Source organism: Nesoenas mayeri (genome assembly GCF_963082525.1).
Source record: "Nesoenas mayeri genome assembly, chromosome: 6".
Taxonomy (NCBI): Eukaryota; Metazoa; Chordata; class Aves; order Columbiformes; family Columbidae; genus Nesoenas; species Nesoenas mayeri.
Window position 1 is genome coordinate 21,032,841 of NC_137545.1, and position 13,067 is coordinate 21,045,907.

A 13,067-nucleotide genomic window follows, 5' to 3' on the forward strand; every position below is an offset into this window, starting at 1 on the left:
ATTTGCCTATCATTGTAGAGCTTATTTTTCTCTGTTGGTCAGGTGGGTGGGGAGAACCAGAGGCTGGGGAATTCAGAAATACCATCACAGGCAAAATGCTGGGTGTTCATAGTCCGCTTTTTCTTCTGGGAAGAGTGTGAGTGCTCTTAAGGAGGATCTCAGAGTCCTCAGAGCAGCAGCCTTTTTGCAAGAACCTTTACCAGTACAGCCTCTTTGTACTGCAGGAAACTCAAGAGTGTTCAATTAAGTTAGTGAAACTTCCATTTGTTTTTATGTTCAGGGTTCACTGTTCAGTTTATATTCCATGTTCAGTGGTGATTGCTAATGTTCTCTAGAGAGACAGCCCACAGCACCAGCTCTACTGGTCTAGGGCAAAACCTGGAGCCTAAAATGGTGCTGAGGGTTAAGCTTGCCAGGAACCTGAAGGCAGAAGAGGAAACACAAATGAACAATTGAAATTACTTCATGACTCCAAGAAAACACCTGAATTTGCAGTTACAGCCAGGAAACTGTCTGCATATGAGTTTTAATCTTCCTTTTAAGTACTGCAAATACTACTCTGTACAGCTAAGGTTTCCAACACCTCCTAGAAGACCTCATTGTCCATTGTCTCTGATATTCAGACTTACACTGTTCACACCAAATGCTTGCGTATCTGCCTTTGACTAATGTTTGCAAATTTTAGCACCAGAAGTTAAGTTATTACATTAATGAAAAATATGGTTTTTTTTCCCAAAGTAAAAACACAATCTTAAAGCATCTTATTGGATGAATAACTTAAGACTAGCAGAGGAGTTGTCCTTAAGTTAGGGATGTGCTTTTTTCCAATTTGTCCAATAAATAAGCCTCTTATTTCACACATCCTGAGTGGCACTGTGTAAGGGCTTAGTAAATAAATTTTCCAAATATCTGCAGTGAACATGTTCCATGTCTCCAGAGCAGATGTGCTTTTTGTACTACATCTATACATTTTTAGAGGGGGATTGAATACCTTTTCCCTTTTCATTGTAATTGTCTGCAGCTGTAATTGTGAATCATATGGATCCAGGCCGTGGGACTGAGACCTAGGATGATGTTTCACCTGAATTCTCAAGTTTCCAGTGTCTGTGCAGACAGTGTGGGACAGAAAGGATGAGGACATGGGAATGCCTGTGTGGGAATTTGTGTGTGAGAAGAAAAGCCTGAAGTAGGTTTGTTTGTGATGCCAAGATCAAATTTTCAAAAAAAATCTGAAATCTTCATGTTTTTTCTTAAACAATTGTCCTAATAACCTATTCAGATTATAATGCTCAACTTTTGACTTTTACCGGTTTTCCTTTCCATCTGCCTCAGATCTTCTAGGTATAGACAGAGAAACCTACTGTTGCGCATAGTGCTTCCTCCTGACTGCACTTTTATGATTATTCTGTGTTCATATTATCCTCATTTGTCCTTTATTTTATTGGATTTGCAGTGCTTTTAACTTTGTTAAATCCTCAAAACAGAGATCTCCCATTTATTACTCTTTTACTTAATGAACAAAATCCTTCATATTGCTGATACCATGGGAAAATATCAACAACTTACAATCTTTTGACACTATAAGAGAAGCAGAACAAGCCATGTGACCATTCTATTTTTGATAAATCCCCTTTACATAGTTTCTTAATTCTATAGGAAGCTACTCTTGGTGTTATTCCCTCTAATCCTCTGAGCAACCAGATTATTTATATGTTGCAATATGACCCTTTTTCGGTGTGTAGGTTCCTTTTCCAATGTTTTGCTTCAGTTTTACTCAGCCTGGGTGCAAAATGTTAACCTCCCTGCTTCTCTCTTTTAAACCTTCCAGTTCTTGTTATATTGCTAGACTTGTCAATTTACAGGAAAACTGTGGCAGTCTTCAGATTCGGGATTTCTTCTGCCTGCCTCTGTGGTCACATTTCTCCCTTGGAGTTTAGGCACCACTGACACAAGTATTAATACTTTTTCTGTACCTTCTTCTGCACCAAAGGTATTACAGGACTTTTCTCATTTCATAGGCTTTGGAGTTTATCGTAACTCTTGGTTGCTGGAAGTTGGCTGCTGGAAGTTATCAGTGAATTTAGGGCTGACTTCTAATGTGTTTATAGGTAGGCCACTTACTCCTATTATTTTGAATTAAAGCTATCTTTGCTCTTCTTAATATCTTACCATATTATGTACATATAGTGGCCATGAAAAATAAAATCTGATAGGCTAGAGTTTGCCTGGGAACAGGAACAACAATAGACTATTCAGCTGAGAGACATATTATACAGTGAAAAGTACAAGATTTAATACTAGCGGTATAAAGGAAGCTGCACATAAAGTTGTCTCCATCCTTATAGAAACATGAGTCTACAAGCAGCCTGTGTGACATCTTAACATTAGCAATTGAAGTACATGTACAAAGCAGGAAAGCTAAATACTTACACTTCCAAAAAGACCACCGTTTTCTCATACGACAGAGGACAATTTTTACTGTGCTAATAGCTGACACTTAAAATTAAGGAGAGTTTAAGAAATATGGAGAAAACTGAATTAGGTATTTCTGCAGAAATATTTATTTTGTAAAGATTGCAAACATACCTCTGATTTTTCCTAGATAACTCACACTGGAACTAATAGTTAACCCTTGATCTGGTATTTTCTAATAGAAAAAAAAAGAACTCTTCAGCTTAATTTGAGTTTGGGTATTTCAAAGCTGTGAAAACGGGTATTTGCAAACTCAGAAAAAAAGACCTTTTCATTAAGCCATCATTTTGGAAACAGTCACACTAACCCACAACCACATACAAATACAAAAATCCTAATGGGACTATTTTCTTACTAAGCCTGTAATAGTTTACATTCACCTAATGGCCTGGGGTTATAAGCAAACTACTCAATTAGAGAATTTAGGCTGGTTGCCCACATATTTTAGAGCAAATTATCCCTTCACAAATGCAGAACCCCCTATATAAAATGCCTAAAGAGTATTTCCTGTTAAAAAAACCAAAAATACTATTCCCTAAATTCCCACCTTAAGCCTACTAAGTATTTCTCTTTGTGCTAGTGTAGCCATTTTATGGAGAAGTATTTGTTTTTGCCTCACATACCTCAATCTAGACCCTTTTGCTGGAATGTTTTAACCTTTCAAGCAGCTAAAATATGCTAATGCCACCTTTTTTTTTTTTTTTTTTTTTTTGAGTAAGATTTTTAAATAGTTTCCCACTCTCCTTATTGGCAATACTGAAACACAGAGTTCTTCTGAAAGCCTGGCACTTCGAAGCTTCAAAGACAACCAATCTTCCTCTAAGGGCACTCTGAATTATCTTTTAGCACTTACTATTTCTTCTACTGCTCCTTTCATTTAAAAGAGAGGCTGATGCTTTCAACCTATAAACACCCATTAAAGGTTCCTCACACTATTATGCCAAGCTGCTGCTCCTAATTGTATGCAGCTGGGTGGATCACTGCATTCTCATTTAAAAGACAAAGATTTAAAAAATACAATGAACCAGATATCAACTCCTCATAACACACCCGCTTCTGAAACAGAGATGTGTGGTTTTGGCTGTGTGCAGGGGACGAATGCCTCCCTCGCAGTGTTTGGTTGTAACAGGGCAAGTCTAGCTCAGGCTAAAAGTTGGTGATCAGTGTCCTGGGTCCAATGGCACTGGTGTGGTTTGGGGGCTGTGGATAGAAGGGTTCCCACCTCTGTTCCTCCCATTCTGTCTGCTTTCATGGTCAGGTGAAATGACTTCGTGGGAGATGCAATATGAGCTGAAAGAACTGTTGGCTGGTGGATCTGCAAAAGGTTGAGGCACAGATCCTTTTACAAATGAAAGTATTTTATATCTGTGCTGCGAATGTTGTCACAATTATGAGTACCAGTTAAGGGCCATTTTTCTTGTTTGAGATCTGGGGTAAAGAGTGAGGGTGCTGCTAGCTCTTGCCTTCACGGTCTTTTTAGAAGTCTATGAAGGCTTTTTCCATTATTTCAGTGAAGACAGAAACTTCACACTCTAGCACAGAGCGTGTAGATGGCCCCATGCAGAAACCTGCTGAAGCCAAAGAGCTGGTTGTGTTCAGCTGAAGAAAGAATTTAGCTCAGAATGTGAAAATGTATGTAGTGTAATCTAAGTTAAGAACTGAAAAGACTTTCAGTAGAGCAATGAGATAGCAAGAAAACATTTGAATGCCCAAGGAAGACTTCAGAGCACGAGTCTACCATTTTCTACATGCTTAACATTTTCAGTTCTAATTGCCTCCTCTCAATGCTTTATGTAGTCCACTCATCCCTAAAAGCCAGAATCTGTGGGATTTCTTCACTATAGCACCCAGCACAGGCTGGCACTTTTGAAGGTATGGGTAGCATAAAATCAGATGATCTGATCAATCTCCCGAACAGTCCAGGTAAAACAGCAGCAATGATAAATAAAAAAAAACATATGCTATCTTGCCACTTTGCCAGTCTGCAAAAGCTGTGGAGGGCAAGAGGAGAAAGAATAGATAAAAATACCCAAGTAATGAAGGCAATTTCTGTCACAGAGGTATCAGAGGAAAACAGGTCTCAGTCCTGCACTATGTGTGGACCCCTACAACTGTGTAGAACCATAATAAAGTTTTGGGGAAGCATGCAGCTAAAATATCCCACTTAGACTTCAATGAAAGGTTAGGGTCTAATTTCATCCAAAGCTCAAAGAATAGAGAAGATGTAAATTGTAAATTAAGCATGTGTTAAGGAACAAAAGATTATGTCAGTGGAATAAAACCAGTTAAGTACAGTGTGAAGAAGCAAAGAGTTATTTTAGATATATATGAACTAACAAATAGATGTCAATGTCCGTGCTTTGCTAAAGAAGTGTCCTCAGGAAGACTTTAAAATCAGCAGACTGCAGGTGGCTATTCCATGAGTAGGCTGTTCCTGCTCTTAGGGAAATCAACAGTAGTTCTACCAGTAGGGAATCACATACTCAAGAAATTTCTTAACATCACCAGAAAAACAAAAGGCAAATCCTCTTTGTTTTCTCAAATGCACTCATTAAGCAGGATTTCTTCTATTAAGATGGAATTTCCTCATTTAAAAGTATGGTAAATTACTTGCAAAACTAAGAGTAAAATCAAAGGAATATGCAAATATTTCAGGACTCAGACCAGAAATTCTGGAGCAAGCTGGGTAAAAAAAATTGCCCAGTCTCTCTGTGTGATAGAAATTGATTAAGGTTTATTAGCTTTTTACTACAATTTCCTATTTGACAGGCCCTACTAAAGCTAAAATTGAGTTTCATACACAAAGCTTATGTGGTTATGTTTGTTATTAGCATTGTCTTCCCCAGAGATATTTGGATTTTGTTTAACTGAAAAATAAACAAGTTAAATGCCGAATTGCCTGGCTGAGACAGTTATATGATGTGGTTTTTTCCTTTCATTATAAAGATTGTGAGTTTTGGGATACATGTTTAGGAGTTTGTGGTTACCTCACTTTAAATCTAATACTGCGGACTCACAATGTTTTTGTTCAATGTTCTGCTCTTTTCATATAAAGTTCTGTATCCTGGCCAATTTATGGCCAGACTTATCCAATAAACAGGTTTGTAGGAATGCATTTATAGATTGTTAGAAATATGCGTGGTGCCTGCACTTTTCTCAGCAATAATGTAATGATTTATTTTTATTGTTAATTTTTAGTTATATTACAACAAAAAGGGAAAATAATTCACATAAGTCAGAAGTTATTTTCCTAATAGAAAAAAAAAAAAGGAAGATACATAGGTTAAGATTAAAAAAGTACCTAAGAAGTATGGATGGATTCCTCTGCTCTTGGATGCCAAGCTCAAGACATTTTAAAGAGACTTGATTTTCAAACTTAGACTATTAGTGCTCTGAAAGTTTTCTTGTTAAATCAAAGAGTAAGCAAAGAAGCCAAATAGGAAATATTATGATTTGTCAGTGCATATGTCAGATAGGTATATTTTAGAACATTACTTTACAGAGTAGGAGATGGAGAGTTGCACTGTGGAAGTTTCCAGGAATCCCAGGAACCGATTTGGTAGCCATGAGTCATTCAAGCGCAAAACAGAGGCGGCACCAAACTCTTTATGTCTTAAATATAGAGAAAGAAACAAATGGCAGGAAGGCCATCAATAAGACAATACTATTTTATTAACAATGTGCTGAATACTGCTATTTTTCATTGATCTTCTCAGTGCACTGTGGTATTAGATGTTTTGTGAAAATGAAGAGAGTGTAATGTTTTGAAGAACAAATTGCTAAGACAGGCAGCTAGCAAAATGTGAATAAGTAAGTTTCCACTGTACATTAGGTTAAGACATTTGGGATTAACATCTATCCATCTTAAAGTGAAGTTAATTAAACGAATTTGTAAAATTACTATCCTTCAAAAAGAACTAAAATCACCAACGAGTATAAAAGTATTATAGTAATTTTTTCCTGCTTTTCTGGCACGAAAGAACTGATCTAGTATCAATAAATGTATATTACTTAATAAAATAACTCAGACATAACAAAAATACATATTTTGCCCTAAAGCCAAACTCCTAGACTTCACTACATGCTATTTCTATTACCTGGTAATCTCGTGTTCTCAATAGGACTCAATTTGATGTGCTACTTGTGCTGGAAATTGAGCCTTTATTAGCACATTTTATTCTGGTTTGTTTTGCCTAAAGAATTGAAGTCCTATTTTAGGTTTTTCTCTTCCTCCACATCCCATCTATACTTTACCTTTGCACCATTACAGCTTTATTACTGTCCTTACTTTTCACTGCTCAACTGGTTGATTACAGGTCAGTTTATGACTGGAATATGGGGAGTACTCCCAAAATGTGCAATAGAAACCCAGCTCACTGCTCCAAAATGGCAGTTCCCAAATGTGTTTTTAAAATTCAAGACACATTAATTTTCCCTAAGCACCTCTGTGTAGACGAAGCAGGCTTGGAATGACATTAAACCCTATCAGTCGCTGAGGTCATCAGAGTGATTACAGTAGAAATTCTGCTTTTTGTACACCTTCTATATGTATCTTATGAAATAGTTTTATTTTAAGAAAGGGAATATTTTTCGACATCCTTCTAATATAATTCATTCAAACTCTGTTTCAGGCTTTTGCTGGTATGACCACCAGGAGAAAATCATGTTGTGAGTTTCGCCTGTGAAGGGACTAAATTCAGATCTTAAATTATCTGAACTTGAAGCAGTAATAATTGTAGTAGAGGATACTCAGTTGCTGAAATATGTTCTGAAATGCTGAATGCTTTCAAATTTCACATGCTTTGACAAGTTATTTGAAAATCACGTGTGTGAAAAGGCTAACAGAGTTTATACCATTAAACATGAACACAAAGAAACTGTTCATTGTCCTTCAGCTTGCAAGATATATATTTGCTTTCAAGGGGAGCTCTAATAATTGTCATCTTTAACTGAATAAAATCACAGATACTTTTACATGTGGATTATATTATATGAATTGGTTTATGAGCCTGCTATTTAACATGATTATATGAATTACGAACTGTGATTTTATTTCTTTTATAATCTTTGTAGAGTTTGCCATATTTTTACATGTCGATGTCTGCCATTATGCACCTTTGAAACTGTGCCAAAAATATTTATTGTCCTATTTCTGGCATTGTGCAACTCTGCGGTTCCGTTTGGTTTCCAACCAGAACAAAGCTTATTAGCACACCCAGTTCTTGGTACTTTGCTGAAACCAATTTTATATGTAAATTTAATACTTCATTAAAGTAAGCTCTTGTAACAATCAGCAGTATGTATGAAATGCATTTCACATAGGTAATGCTCTATCTACCATTTTGAGCAGTTATCAAAAGCAAAATATATGTACTAATTAGAACTTTCCTTCTCATTGCCTGTCTCCTCCAGCTTGACTAATAAGAAAGCACTAAAATGCAGTCAGGTTGAATAGAAATGGGATACGGCTCCCACACTTGATGGGAGGCTCGCTGCACCAAGAACAACCCATTCTCATCCGCCTCTTGAATCATATTTACTTGGTTCCAAATTCCATTATTCTTAATCAAGTAAAAATCCTCTTAAGGTCAACAGGAGTTTCATTCAAATTACTTCATAATTTGGCCCTCATTTTGTTGGGTTAGTTCCCACTGTGTCCAGTAGGCACAACCATATTAAAAGGGCTATTGGAAAGCATTCTTTATTTTATTTAGCTTCAAGGAAATAGATGTTAATAAAATTTAAAGATGTACTTATGTGTTTATTAAAGAGGAGGAATCCTGTTGAATCAGAACCCTAATTTGTTTAAAGAGCAAACTGCTCTAGGAAGCAAAAATTATATAGCTGACTTAGGTATTAATAAAGCTCAAATACTTTCAGTGAGAATAATCATGCTTTCATTTGGAGATCAGCGAAAATTGATTTAGTATGTTTTTTTACAGAACATTGAGTTATTGTTTATACAGTCATTTTTCTAACTACAAACATATATTACTCATTATAACCATTAAAGACTCAGAAGCTTGAAGTCATGCCCATCAGGGAAGGGAATGTACTTATATGTGTATAATAACTGCTTCTAAAACTTCATACATGATTTGAAGCATAACTTATCTCAAACAGAGGCAAACCCATCTTTCTGTTTCTCATGTGACAATTTCACACTAGGTTTCTTCCATTTGTTCGTGAGAGCTTAATGACAGAACAAACACATACATTTCAGTGTTTTATGAGAAATCACTTTCCTGATTCACTGTGCCACAAAAATAATCTAAAGTTTAACCATGTTCCTAAACATACTGTCAGAAATGTATAGTATTCAAATAAAGATGAGAATGTCATTCCTGCTTTAAACTTCATGGTCTTTCAGGTATAGAAAAGTTCACACTCTAGGGTATCAGCAAAGAGTTTTAAGACACTAGGAGTTTTAAAAAAATATTTATTTAAAGCTTTTAAATGTTTAAATTTTTGTCACAGAACAATAATAAACAAAATAACAACAGTAATAATTGTACTACTAATAATTAACAGCAATAGTGATATACTAATAGCAATAGCAACAGTAGCAGCAACAGTGATAGTGATAGCAATGGCAATAGCAAAAGCAATGGTAAGTAATAGCATTAACAGTATTAGTAATAATAATAATTATTATTAATCAATGGCAAATGTCTTAATCACAACAAGAATAATTTATGGAATGGAAAAGTTGATCTTGGCCTTTTTCTGATGATTGTATGAAACTGTTAATAGTTTTTTATATTAGTCATTCTATTGAAAAGGCATCTTTTGACCTGACGGATCATGTATTTCTTTTTCAGGTAATAATTTATCAGGAAGAGTCAGATACAAAGGACTTCCTGAAAGCACTGGAGCACTGAAATGCCATACATGATAAATGACCAAAAGCTCAGGGAATAAGAGTCAACTGTAAGAATACAGGCATCTGACACTGCAAATGTTGTGGCTGGATCAAAAGAACATCAAAAGAAGCTTATACTATTGCATATTAAAAAAAAAACCAAAACCAACAACTATGATATCTTCCTCCATGCTGCTGTTGCAGAGCATATTTCTAAAGCACATCATGCCAAAATATGGTATTAAAGTCACCCCACCTCAGGAATGCCACCTTTTTTGTATGTCTTGAAATGATTAAAACAGGTAGCTACAAGCTCTCATGTAATATCAGAAAGCTGAGTGCCTCATCTGCATGTAAACTTTAATAATGGTAGCTAATAATACATTTTAAAAACTACCAGTTAAATAGATTTGTAATTGTATAGCAGTGATTAGAAACTCTTGGAAGATGCCTGCATAAAAATCAGTTCTATAACAGGACTTAAGGACATGCGTACAGCCTGGAATCTTCCTCAATCTTTCTCACAATTCTGGTTCAGCCCTGAATCAGGGCTGGATTTAATGATACCTTGAAAAAGTTCATGAAAATTCTAAAAAAAAAAAAAAAAAAAAAAAGAGAAGATTCTTGGAGATGCCGTTATTTGCTATAGCATTATAAAAGCCCTTAAATGTAATGTCATCATTTGGGTTTGTTTTAAGTGGATACAATGCTAGCCCATGGAAAAAGATGTTGGTATGCTTAAAGATACCTTAAAGATGAAGATTTAAATCAGCTTCTTTAGAGCAATGCACCACTTTGAAGTATTAAAACCAGGAAAGGGCTATAGCTGTATTTCATCTGAAACTATAAAGGAAGACATCCTCTCAGCAGAGCGATAGTCATTGCTACAAGGATTTAAGCAGATGTCTCTCTAGAGTGCAAGCTGAAGTGAAGGAAAGGCTCAGTCACCAAGTCCCTTTCTACTTGGAAAGGAAGGAATAGTCTAGGTCTCATTGAGGAAAATAAAGCTGCAGAAGTGGTTACAGTTTTGACCTCTGTAACTGGTAGCAGAGTAATTCTGATGTAGTCAGTGGCTCTGCATTGACTACCATTATTTTGCTTTTACCTTGAATGAACTTACTTGAAGCCCATTATAGACCATGATTTGCAGCTAAAGTTGTTACTTCACTGATACTGGAACTAGCTAATAATGTAGAATAGCAAGATTCACTCTGAACACTGGCAGAAACTAAATGTCAAAACTAAGAATGAACACCTGGCAGAAGCTCAGACTCAGTAGTTCTGCTACTGAAAGCTTGAAGTTGTGTTGCCTGTAAAGGTGGTGGGATATCTTGTTTGTCCTTGCTTGGCTTAAAAGGCTTGCCTATTCTGTTTGCATTTAAATTATTTCAAAAATTGGTGTACTGGGTCTGGCTGGGACAGAGTTGGCTTTCTTCATAGCGGCCCATATGCTGCTGCATTTTGGATTTTGCAACTAAAACTGCACTAATGTTTTGGCCATTGCTGAACTGTACTTGTACAGTGTCAAGGCTTTCTCTTTTTCATGCTATGCTCCCCTAGTGAGCAGGCTGGGGGTAGGCAAGAAGTTGGAAGGAGAAACAGCCAGGACAGTGGACCTGAATTGGCTAAAGGGATGTTCCGTACCATGCAGCACCACACTCAGCAATAAAAACAGGGTAGCAGAATAAGAAGGCAGGGTGGTTTGCATTCCGGGGTAGGCAATTCCTTGAAGACTGGCTGGGCATCAGTCTGCTTGTGGGAGGTGGAGCGTTATTTCCCTTGCACCACTCTTTTTCTTTCCTTCACTTATGAAACTCTCTTTCGACCCAACCCATGAGTATTCTTACTTTTCCTGCTTTCTCCCGGATCCTGCTGAGGGGCAGTGGGTAGGAGGCTGTGTGAGTGTTTACCTGCCAGCTACAGCCAGCCCACTGCAACTGGAAAAAACCCCAACACTTCTAGGCTGTGTTGTGATACATTATCACACATGGTGAGCTGAAGGTACACAGCTCCTGCACATGAATTTCTGCTTCAGGGTGCTCAGAAGGACTTCATTCCACAGGTGTGCACTTGCTCTCACTTGGTATTCTCTGCTCCTCACTCTGCTCGGCCCTGGACAAATGGGGCTGAGTGTCAGCCGGGAAAGGACACCACGTAAGAAAACTGATAAAAGCAGAGCACCGGGAGAGAGGGCACTGTTATTACAGCCATGAAAATTAAAGAAATAGAGAGTGCTGCTGCTTCCCCAGCGAGCCCCAGGGCTGCCGAGGGGCGCGGAAGGGACAGGGAGCGCAGCCGCTCTGTGACCCCGGGGCGACTTCAGCGCCTGCCGCGAGCAAGCACATCCAGCACCGGGGTCAGCACCGGGGTCAGCACCGGGGTCAGCACCGGCTGCACCGGCAGAGGCCGAGCACGGCAGTGCCAGGGGGCTGCTGCAAACCTTCCCACGGCAGCTCCACCCTCGTGTTCCCAGGTTTTAGTGCTAAAACACTATTTTTTCTGTAAATAACTACCGGAGCCGCAGGAGGACGGGCTCGGCCTCTCCAGCCCGCCAGTGGCGGCGGCGGTGACCACCTCCGACAGGCGCCACGTCGGCTTGGCCAGGTACGACCTCGTGCCCCCAGCCTCCCGTGCCGCCCGCCCCGCCCCCCGCATCACAAAGCGGCCCCGCCTCTCCCCGTTCCAGCGCGCCCTGCGGCAGCAAGGCGCTCATTGGCTGTCGAGGTGGCGCGGGGCCTGATGGGAGCGCAGCCGCGGCGCCTCGGCCCCTCCTTCGGCGGGCGGCGGCGGGATGCGCGGCCGGGCCCGCGGCAGGTACGCACTGGCGGGGGAGGAGCGGCCCTGCCTGGCCCCAGCGACTCGGTGGTGGGGACTGGCTCCGCCGTGGGCGGGGCGGCGGGAGAGGGGCGCCCGGCGCTGCCCGTGGCCCAGCTTGGGCCCACGTCCCCGGGGGAGCGAAGCGGCGCAGGGCGGGCGGCCGGTGCTCTCGACCTCTCCCGCCTCGGCGCGGGCGGCCGGGCGGCTGCTGCGGGGCGGGGCGGGGCGGCGCGGAGCGGCGGTGGGCTGGGGCGCTGCGTCCGAAGAAGAGGCGAGTGCGGGGAGGGGGCGGCGGCGCGGCCATGGGACTTTCCCGGCGCAGCGGGCGGCTGGCTCGGGCGGCAGGTGCCGGGAGCGGAGCGGCCCTGTGCCCCTGCCCGCGGGGCTCGGCCCTCGGGCGGCCGCTCTCGCAGGCTTCAAAACAAGGCTGGACTTCAAATAAAGCGCCTGACACACCCACTGCTTGCTCCATCGCTTTGGAGCCTCTGTGTGGGAACTAATTTGCCTTTCTAATTAAGGCTTTACAAAGCATAATACCTCCATAGGGCACTTCCAAACAGAAACAGCTGAAAATGAAGTTTAAAATGAACAAAATTCACTGTCCTGTTTTAACTGAGAGGTGCTAGAACAGGCTACCAGTAGGTGCTGGGTGATTCTTCTGTTATTGTTTTGCTTGTTCCCTTGTCCACGATGCTTATATCTGGATAAACTTTTTATGGTCACTGTGGGCGTTTCTGAGATCAGTAAATTGTGGCTGAATATGAATTTTAGGTGGAAACTTTGTGAGCAAAAGTGGAGATTTGACTTGAAAGGTAGAAGTTGTGTTCTTTATAATGGTAAATATCTGAAAATATTTACATTAAACGAAGTCACTAAGCTTACAAGTAACCTCATTTAAAGAGCATTCCACCTTCCT

General features: G+C 40.0%; 1 protein-coding gene across 5 annotated transcripts in view; it reads left to right on the forward strand.

The window, feature by feature from the left end:
* The first annotated feature begins 12,080 nt into the window (after positions 1-12,080).
* LNPK (lunapark, ER junction formation factor) overlaps positions 12,081-13,067 on the forward strand; it is a 58,860-nt gene continuing 57,873 nt past the window's right edge. For all 5 annotated transcript variants that reach the window (XR_013922286.1, XR_013922287.1, XM_080346922.1 and 2 more), the window contains exon 1: positions 12,081-12,148. The gene's annotated coding sequence lies outside the window, so the exon portion shown is untranslated. The remainder of the gene's footprint in view (positions 12,149-13,067) is intronic.